Below are 10,897 nucleotides of genomic sequence, written 5' to 3' on the forward strand. Positions count from 1 at the left end.
ATTTTCTGTTGTTTTTAAGCACCGATTTTGATTCAACATCTTAGACTCGGTGTTAAATCAAAAGGCCGTTTCACTTTTCAAGGACAGCATTTGGTCACTGTTCATATTGCAAAACATACTGAATTATTCCACTCAAGAGTCATTGGATATTTATTGTGTGAAAACTCTTCATAGGATCACTTTAGATTGGGGGAAGTGCTAAGACTGGTAAAACTTGGACTAAATTATTGTACATTCATTATTGAATCTCTGAAACCTTCATATAGAAATGAAGAGAGGGTTATTCATCTGAGCGGCATTGATACAAAGACGATTTAAGAGTAGTGCAAATTAATAAACATTTGTATTAATTCAAGTTATGTGGTAATTTGATTGCATGCAAAGTATGTATTAAAAGGGACACTTAAGCAGCTTGAAAGTTAATGGTTTATCAGAGCTTCCATGGCAACACTCACTTCTCTGCAGCAATTTCCTCAAACGTGAAACGTACTGTTATACATTTTTACATTTATCAGATAAGATGGGAATTTGCTGATGAGCCTAATCAGATTCCACGGTGAAGTTGTGCCAATGCAGCCGGAGCTTGATCCCCTGGTATAAAGACAATGGAACTAAAACATTTGAAGGGTATTGTCGAAGTTGTTTTTATTCCCTGTGTTACACAAACCTGTGTGAAACGTACCTAAAAATGTTTGTCTTTCTATTAGCTTGAGAAGACAAAAAAAAAAACTTCAGTTCTTTGACCTCATCTGACTTTTTACCAGCGTGCCTTTTTTCATGTCTGCTTGCAAATTTTACCATAAATTATTAATCGTGTTGAAATCTGGACTGTTTTCAGGCCATCCAGTGGAGCTCATCTACATTTTCTGAAGAAATGCTTTCTCACTCAGTTTATGTCCCAGACAAATGACTTCATCACCAAGTTTTTTCAGGCTAATGGACTGAAAAAAGAAAATTCCTAAAATTCCCCTTAAATCCATACAAAGACCATGACTCAAAAGGTGGACAGAGTTTTTTGTTTGTTTTGTTTTGTCAGGTTGCGACAGGTAAACCATCAAATGAATAGACCTCTTTTGCCTCTGTTTTACCACCTGTATTTAATTTACATATTGGTATAAACCATCCAAACATGGAGCCCTTTCTCATAGAAGTTATTTTGATAAGTCCCTAACAGAAAAGCACAGACGATGCAAATATTTTTTGATCCAGTTTCCATTAAGCTGGTGCACCTCATTTGTCTATCTTGCGCCTCCTCATCTGCTCTTCTGATGTTAGTGAAAATGCAACATGGGAGCTATCTTAGTTCCCAAAATATTAAAACCACATTCTTTTTTTTTTTTTTTTTACAATTTGATCCTGTAAGGATATCTCATGTAATATTAAAGCAACACCAGGTTAAGAGGCCCTGCTTCAAAGCCCTGCTTCCTCTCTGTTCGTTTTTGCCCTCGTTTTTCTGCTCGTGTCTCTGTTAGCTGCCTGGGTCTGAGACGCCGCAGAGGAATTTTAGGATGTGCAATTAGGGAAATGAGATAAGAGGAGCATCTCTGTAAGCTCTGACACAGAGCAAGAAAGCAAAAGAATCCCTAAGTGACCTCATCTGAATCAGACCCAACATTATTCTTTTAGTAAATAAAAAGTCTAAATCTAAACTTTTAGACGTTTTATGTAACAAGCAAAGTTTAATGTATTTTATTGGGATCTTCCAGGCTGGTGTGTGTTGGGACTGATTTTTTTCTTTTTTTTTTTAATCTAATCTCAAGCTCATTAAAAAGCGATTTTAAAGTATTGTCACAAATTCTTAATATAATTTAGGTCTGGACTTTCTCTGGGCCATTCTAACACATTAAAATGAAAGCGCTTCTCCACCAGCTGTCTTTAACTCCATTCAGTTTCCCATCAGTCCTGACCCGTTTCTATATCGTTGCTGGAAAATAAATAAATAAATAAATAAATAAAGCATACCCACAGCATGATGCTGCCACCATCTTATTTCAAGGGTATGCATGATGGCATGCATACCCTTGCATAAACTATTTGCATGATGGCCCAAAATAAATACATGTTCTAACATAGTGTAGCTCTTGCTCTCTCTACATGAAGCCTTTCTTGCCTATGAGAAGAGAACATATAAAGTGAGTATTCATTTCTCCTTGAAGGCATGAAAACCCCATTCATGGTCAGCGAATCAGACTTTGCAAAAGAGAACCACTCACACTAAAACACAAAGAGATTTAAGTACAGTATTATGGCCAAATGAGGTGATGTTGGTGGTGGGTCAGTTTGGCCTACAAACACAAGATAAGCCATGGCTGGTAACCCCATTTCCCCTCCCATCTGTTGGTAGCAGTTGTAGAACATGGCTGCACTCACCAGGACCTGGCAACCCACCCCCACCAACCCCCTCCATCCCAATCCTCCACCCCGCCCGAGCCTTGTTTCTCTGGCTCACCGCACAGCTGTGTTGCGTTTGGATTAGGCCAAGAATAAAACAGGAAGTAGAAATTAAACAAAAGCTCACTCACACACACACACACACATACACGGACACGCGCACAGGCTCCGTAAGTTACCAAACGACTCGGCAGCAGCACGAGTGACAGCCTGTGGAAAAAGAAAAAGAAATAAAAAAGAAATGCACACCCCCACACGTGTGGACCAGGACTCTCACAGATACACACAGTATATATACACCGGGGCAGCAATAAAGTCAGGCTCTGCCTCCAACACACTAACACGAGCCCAGGCGGGACCACAGGCATATCATTTCTCTGTGCCCACACATATGATCTTTTTACATGCTAACTGCTCTCCTCCTCCTCTTCATGGTGGTCTGCTGCAGCCACCGCCGAGGGAAAACTCACTCCTACTTACCAGCGTAATGATCCTAATGTGAGAGCATTTTAATCAAGAGACGACAGGCAAACATCGCAATGGACATAAAAAGTGGACACCCTCCTCTCCTCCCCCAAGTTGTGTTATGTGAGATTTTAAACCACTATAAACATTCCCAAAAATACAACATGTAACATGTATTCCTGGTAACTGGAGCACAAACTAATATGTTAAAGGAAAAGTGTTAAAAAAGAAAAACAGGTGACATGATTTACAGTAGTTACATAAGTGAGCCCAACTTTAAAGTAATGCTTTGTTGAAGCACAGTTAGATTTATTTTTGAAGCATTTAGTCTTCTGAAGTTCAAACCAGCTGTAAGTTATAGTAAATCTGATCATTGGAGTCCTGCTGGTAGTATTTATTTTACCTGGTATTTGCATGCTTTAGTTACACAGGATCAAATTCATCTCTTTGTTCAAAGCCTATCAGTCAGAAAAACAATGCAAAAAAATAAAAATTAACATCATATACATCTCAATAATAATGACAATTGAAAAAAAAGCACATATTGTATTCAGTAAGTTAGAATATGTGTTTTTGTCAAAAAGTTATTTTTGAAAATAACCTTTAACAAGGTGTTAAATATACTTCTTTTTTTTACTAAGGCCTCTCTTTAGTATAAAATATGTTTTTTGTCATTGTCTTACGTATTACTGAATGTCATATTTTCATTATCTGTAAGTAGAAAATCATCATAAAACAGAAAAACAGGCTTTCAAGCATCCATCTGTTTTTAATTCATCTATATAATGTGCTTCACCTAAGTGATAAAATTCCTGGATTAAATTGGTTTATCAGAAATACTCTAATTTATTGAATGGACCAATAGACATTACCAAACTGACATTTCTATAAAACTGAAAAAGGACAGGAACCAATCAGGGAGACTTTTTAAAAGTAACACAAAATGAACTGATTGTCTACAATTTCCTGTCTTCTCCACTTCTTGGATAATTGAGTCAGGTGGCAAAGCATGAGTCCTTTCCTCCCAAGAAAACATCCAGGTCTGACTAACATTTCCCAAAACCTCACAGGAGAACGATTAATGGTCTAATGGGGCGAAACTGGGCCTGGAGCCACAATTTTAAAACATATGGTTGGCACTAAAACAACGTGAGTCACCAGAAGAACACCAGACCCACAATGAAACACGGTGGTGGCAGCAACATGCTTTGGGATTACTGTTCGGCGGACAGAAATTAGGTTATTGATGGATGAAGTGACAGCCTATTCAGAATTCCAGTCAGGCTCAAACCAAGACCCTCAAGCGCTCTGGAGTCCGAAAGTACATCCAAGTCAGAAGAATGGTTTCGCCTTAAGAAAACAAAAGTTTTGGAATTTGTTTGTTTTTAGTGAATTTTATAAGATGCATATTGAACTAAAGGTGGGAAAACATTTCAAAAAGATTTGTGACTGTCTTAGGAATATGTCATTGTGTGTCGGCTTAAGCCTAAAGGACTGGATGAGATGTGGGGTTTTCAGAAGCAGCTTTGATTATCATGTAATCCGTCCTTAAAAGACGACATCCATGCCTACACTTCCGTTGAGGCAGTTTGAAATATTCAGAAATAAGAGTTTTTTTAATGTATCTGGGCAGGAAGTTCCTTTGTTGTGAAGTGTAACCGTGAAGATAGCTAAAGATGTCGTTATGGAGCAAATTTAGACATAGATGCGTGTGAACTGGCTGCTTGCTCAAATCCTGTGCAGTTTCTCTTTTTGTGTGTGAATTCACAGAGATAGGCCGCCGTCGACGGCGCATGGGAACCGCGGCGCAATGAGGAAGTGGAACTGGGCAGGAGAAGGAGGAGATGTTTGGAAACACAAAGCTGTGTGTCGAGTCAGCTTAGCTGGCGACGCCACGAAGCTGATGGAAATCCATCAAAGTGCTTCTCGTCATGAGTTGGACCCACACTTAATGATTGTACGGTAAATGTTTTCATGATATTTTTTCCTGTCAAGACCTGAGTCACCTAATGAGTCACACCAGCTCTCCATCTCTCTCTTTCTCTTTCTCTCTCTCTTTCTCTCTCTCTCTTTCTCTCTCTCTCTCTCTTTTTTATGTGGGATGGAGAGTTTTTGTTGACATGGCGATGCCAACTTTGTTTTGTCAGTCTCTGTAAGAGAGGCGCACATGGAAACACTTACTGTACTGTTGACCCCTCCTCTTCCTCAACATACACACGTGTCCAAACACTTTCTGTGTGATCAATGAAGAGCACATATGTGTCCATTGTATAGAATGAAAGCCAACATGCAGAGCCAGAGGCAAGGGGGGGGGGGAGACAGAAAACATGGCAGAAGCATATCGCGCTTCAGTTTGAGGTTTTTACATAAATGCAGCCGCTGCAGCAAAGGCTCTCCCACTCCTTCAGGAGTGCTGACATGTGCTCCTGTGACAACCACCGCAGGGCTTTTATGTATCTCAATGTGAAATTTCTGCACACCTGAAAATCCGTGTTCATATGCCAAAGTCTGCACATTTATCAGACTTTACTCTGACAGGCTCTGTTCTCCACCTGACTTTTTACCCTGAAATTTTAGAGCCCAACGTAATCCTTCCCTCGAGCCTCCTCCTCCTCCTCTTCAACGCCTATCCCTCCGCTTTTTCCTCTCTCCCCATCTAGTGTCATGGTGAGGGTAATATGAGGCATATGGCTGCTGATGACAGTCCCTAATCCTCGTGCTGATAGCTGATAGTTACCCGCGTGCTCCTCATCCCCGTCTCATCCCCTTTATGCCGAGAACAAGGGAGGAAAGACGCGAGCGCGTCGGCTGATGCTCCCCGCTGAGCCTTCAAGTCCCTGCCGCACTCAGCTGAGAATCATTATCTGAAATGACTGATGTGAGAAGGGGCTGATGGACAAGGCAGATATGAGTGTTTGTGCTGGAGTCAAACTTACTTCAGACTCACGGAGATCCAGAAAGCAGAAGTTGCTTCAGGGTCTTAGAGAGTGCAAGATGTGCCAAACCAAAAAAAAAAAAAAAAAAAAGAACAAACCCACAAACGTTGTATATTTTAGGAGTGTTCAAGGGATTGCATCAGATTTCTTACTCACTCAAGCTCCTGTTGCTTTATTGGGGTTGAGTTTTATTTGGTAATAAATAAACACCCAACAATACGCCCACAAACAGGGGTGACAGCCAGCGTTAAACCTTTGGGCTTCCAGTCATTTAAACCGAGTTTATTAGCATATAAACGCAGAGAATACAGACATATATATATATATATATTATTTTATTTTTTTTAAAGATTTTGATCACCAAAGCCTGTAAATAAGAGCTGCTTTGGGTCACTGATATTAGCTCAGATGTCTTGACATGAGCATTTTGAATAAAAGCTTACTAAGATCCATCTTAAGTAGTAACATATTCTACTCTAATTAAAATAAGATATTTTAGAATAAATCAAACAAGAAATGTTTACCAGCAACAAAAACATCTTATCTGTAGGGCATCGTTGTGTTGGACTGAATTTTAACTTGACCATTAAAAAAAAAACAAAAAAAAAAACATGTCGACTTATCTGAGTCTTTGTTAGGGAAGTCTTGCTAGTACTGAGCTGGGCCGCTTTCAGAATGGTTTTTATTCTTCATGTCAGAAATTCAACACTGTGTCCCAAAACATCCCTTGACTGTTTTGGGGACTACAGTGAAGTGTGGCATTTAAATAATGCTCATTTGATGCAAACAGAGCCCCGAAATAAACCCAACATCATTTCACCACCAACCTAAAACGTTGATACTGACCGGATTGATTCGTCCTTTAATCCACGCCCAAGTCTTTCCCCAGGACAGGAAAGTTGCATCTTTTTAATTTTACTGAGCCTTTGTGTGGTGTTGCCTCGGTTTTCTGCTCTTACATAGGAGGCACTCGGCGCGGTTGTCTGCTGCTGTAGCTCATCTACAGAGAAAGCCTTTTGCACACTTTGTTGCAAATGTAAAACCAGACCACATGAGTCCCATATATCAGTAGTTTCTGAATTATTCAGACAAGACTAGCTTTAAAGTCATTTTTATAGTCGGTTTGTACTTCAGTAAGTCATCTTCTGCACATCCGGCTCATTTACTATGTGGGTTAATAGCAAACTGAACAGGTGTACATAATGAAGCGGCTAGTGAGAGTATTTAAAATAAAAGAATATTGTTGTTGTTGCACAAAAAGTACATTAAGTAGAATACAGTATGCGGACAGGCCACACAAAGCTTACAAAGGACACAAGTTATTAGTCTTGATTTCTTCCAAAACTTACAATGAATCTAAACACAAACTCACAGCGACCAGATTCAGTTGAAAAATTACATAGCAGAGGCCCTTTCGTTAAGATAATGTCATAAAACTTCTAGAATTAAAAAGAGCCCTCCGTCTCGCAAGAGTAATAAATACAAAAATCACTCAGTGATTCTGGGATTTGCCAGCACAGTATCTGTCAAAAGTTTGCTAACATTAGCTGCCATTAGACATTGAAGCCATTAAGACTGTAGAAACAAAACCCCTGAGTGTACTGGAGTGAGCAATTTACTGTAGGTTTTATTGCTTATGAGTTTCACTTCTCATTTGAAACAGAAGGAATGTGTCAAGTCTTTTTCTTTTTTTCAGTGTTGCTTTAGAAAGAGTGAGACAGGATATTGGCCTCACACCAGAGAGTTCAGTTTATCCAGATTCAAGGCAACAGGAGGAAGTACAGAACTTCTCATTTTTATTGGTCAGCCTGTTAAGTTTGCTTAAAATGCATACACTAAATTTAAAATATATATAAATAGAAATGGGAAATAGGTTGAAGATTTTGTGGGAAGGATGTCACCTTTTGATGTAAAACATCAGTACTTTTAACTGCTGAAACCTTGTTCAGGTATTTAAATAATTGTGAGCAAAAATTGGCGATCCTTTCCTAATTTTGTCTTGATTCATTTGATTGACTTTGAGTTTTGACTTTTTCATTCAACATGTCAGTCATTATAGCAAAATGGAAATTCAAGAAGATATAAGAAACTAAATTTCTGTCAGTAGTGAAAGGGGAAATCCAGCCAAAATACTAGATTGCATCAATGTCTCACCTTGGAAGTTGACATCATGTAACTTTTTGGAAGATATTCGTACTCTGTAAAATAAAACTAACAATATCACCAAAAAAAATAAATATTCATACCAAAAGTCAAATATGGTGGAGATAGCAGGATGGTCTGGAGCTAAGCTTTGACAGCTAATTTGACTTATTCTGATTTTCACTTTCTGAGTTACACTAGGAGAGTCGCTGTCATTTAGTCAAAATACTAATGAAAGGTAGTATTTGAAGAACAGAGGGAAAAAAGCTATAAATTCTCCATCACCTTTTTCTTAAGGTAGCTAACTAAGTATTTATGCTAAGTGACGCTAACAAGAAAGCTTTCTCTTAATGTTGGATAGGAAATCTGTAAAATATATCATAGTTTCTGAGCTATTGACGTTTATTTATTTATTTTTTTGTTGCTATGTAATGTAGCCTTGCCTTTTTGCTAAGTAGAGTGAATATAAAGTGCTAGCTGTTCTGCTAGCTGTTTATGCTATATTTACGGGACTATCAAGAAATTCATTTAGATCTGTACTGGTCAACAGCACACAAAAAATAATTTTAAAAAAAGCTCAAAATTAAAGGTCATTAGTACTACTTATGCAAAGTAAAAAAAAAAGCATAAATAAGTGGAAATAGTAAATTTTGTGTCAAGCTTTACTGCCATGTTTGTGCTAAGCTGGAAACCAATTCCAATTCGTCCGCTGAATAAGGAGTAACATAAAAACAACACTTTAACTTCCTTCAACTTTGCCCGTCAATGTTGTTTCTGTTATATTATGATAGGTTAAAACAAAAACATTCACATAACTCTGTTGGACCGGAAATCAGTGAAAACAGATTTGTAGTTTGTGACAACTAGTCAGTTTTACTACCTTGTTTATTCAAAACTAACAAGAAACGTTTCCCTTAATTGGTTGCTTTGGATGAAAAAGTGCCACAGATAGCGCCAGCTGTGGCTCTTTTTCCTGGTAATATCTGGGGGGTTTTCATCTCAGACTATTAATAGTTGTTTTTTTCCCCAAACATCTCCAGCAACAAACATCATATGTAAACCAAAAGATTTTTTTGTTTCCCTCAAATTTGCTTCAGAGAATGGTATGCATTTATCTAAACTATCTGACATACCTGTAAACTTTTCATCTACAAATGTTTATCAGTAAAGCCTTTTTTGCCTTTTTTTTTTTTTTCAAAATACTGGACTGTGGCTTTGGAGAAGCAGTGGAAATTCCTGGTGTGCGTATGTGCATACTTGTACAAACAAGCGACATACTTTCTGGAGGCCTAGTGGATGTCAGTCACGGCAGTGGGTAAGTGTGGTCCATCCTCTCATTTAGAGCCTGCCAGTCAGCAAGCTACTCAACCAGCCCTGAAACCAGCCAGCCAGAGCTTTTTAAAGGGCCTCTGATTTGACAGAATCCCAAGGGGGGGAGGAGAAAGAGGGGAGGGGATTAGGATTAGCAGCTGTTTCCCCTCAAACAGTTGGAGAAGATACGCTACAGCTACGCCACGCTGATGGTAAATTAATTGATGAATAGAACATGCGTGTGTCGTCTCAGATAATGGGCTAAAGCTCCCCGTTTCTCAAATTGCGACGAAGGTGTCCTTTTCATGAACCCGGCCTTGTGGATTTACTGTCACATATGCTCACTGAGTGGCAGGGAGGGGAGGCGAAAGCATATTGTGGCCGTGAGAAAGGTTCAAAACATCACTTTAATCTGAGCGCACAAAGCCAGCCACAGATTACGGCTCTGCCTCTCAAGTGATTCTGCTGGAGATCCGGTTTAGATGACCCCCTCTAACACCCTCGGAGACAGTGGATTTCACCCCAAACAAACACCGATAGCAGCTATCAGCTGAGAACACACACACACACACACACACACGCAGCGAGCGCGCCCGCTTGATTCACATCCATGGCATGAGCGTTGGCTTTACTCCCTGCGTCTAAAAAAACACACGCATGCTGTGGCAAATGCTCGCAGCCACAGACAATAACAGATAGACACACAGGCTTATGTCAGTTTCACTTGCATCCACCTCAGGTTATTAAAGGAGATGAACAAGGTCTGCTGCGTAGCTAACAGGTTTTGTGGCAAAAATTACCCCTCTTTGACACCGTGAGTGAAAACGGCACTGCCATGATTCAAAACAGCCGTCCAAAAAAAAAAAATAAAAAATAAAAAATAAGGGGAACGTGAAGCTTAGAGGAGCAGAGGTAGATAGCTCACCTCTTTTGTATTGTTATAAATATATATCGCTTTTTATATCACTGCAATCCAACAAATTTAAATATCAAACAAATATAACCTGGGTTCTTTAAATAAGTTTCATTTATTAAAAGGGAAACTGGCCTCCCACTTGTTAAATCATAAATTAACTGTGATTGATCTTTTTTTAATTTGGAAGCTGAGCTTAGTTTCACTAGCCAAAATCACGCTTCGATCTGAAGAAATGAACAAACACGGAAAGCATCTATTTGTGTGAATGCAGTTACGAAAACACATCTGAAGCTCTGGGAATCCTGCATGTGCCAGTGACAGCGTTTATCCACACATCAAGAAAACACGGAAAAGCGGTCGGTTTTCCTTGGAGTGGCCTGCAAACCAAAATTATAAAGAAACAAGAGCAGCTTTGGAAGTAAAGTCATCACTTGCCTCTATTTTTTTCATTGTTCAACGAAGAGAGAGTGACCAGGCAAAATGGCATCTATGCCAGATTTCCAGGGAATTCCAGATTTTTTTTTTAAAACAAAAAACACACCCAAAAGTCTTCGATTTGTCTAAAGACATCTTAATCTCCAAATCTAAAACAGGTTTTTTGTGATCAAAAAACCTGTTTAAGCCACACGTTTATTTTAGTGTGGCTAAAACAAAAGCAAAGAAGAGTGGGCCAAAACTCTCTCACAGTAATGGACAATATATATATATATATATATATATATATATATATATATAT

The sequence above is a fragment of the Poecilia latipinna genome, unplaced genomic scaffold (genome assembly GCF_001443285.1).
Source record: "Poecilia latipinna isolate Pla-1442-1.1 unplaced genomic scaffold, P_latipinna-1.0 Scaffold252, whole genome shotgun sequence".
Classification (NCBI taxonomy): Eukaryota; Metazoa; Chordata; class Actinopteri; order Cyprinodontiformes; family Poeciliidae; genus Poecilia; species Poecilia latipinna.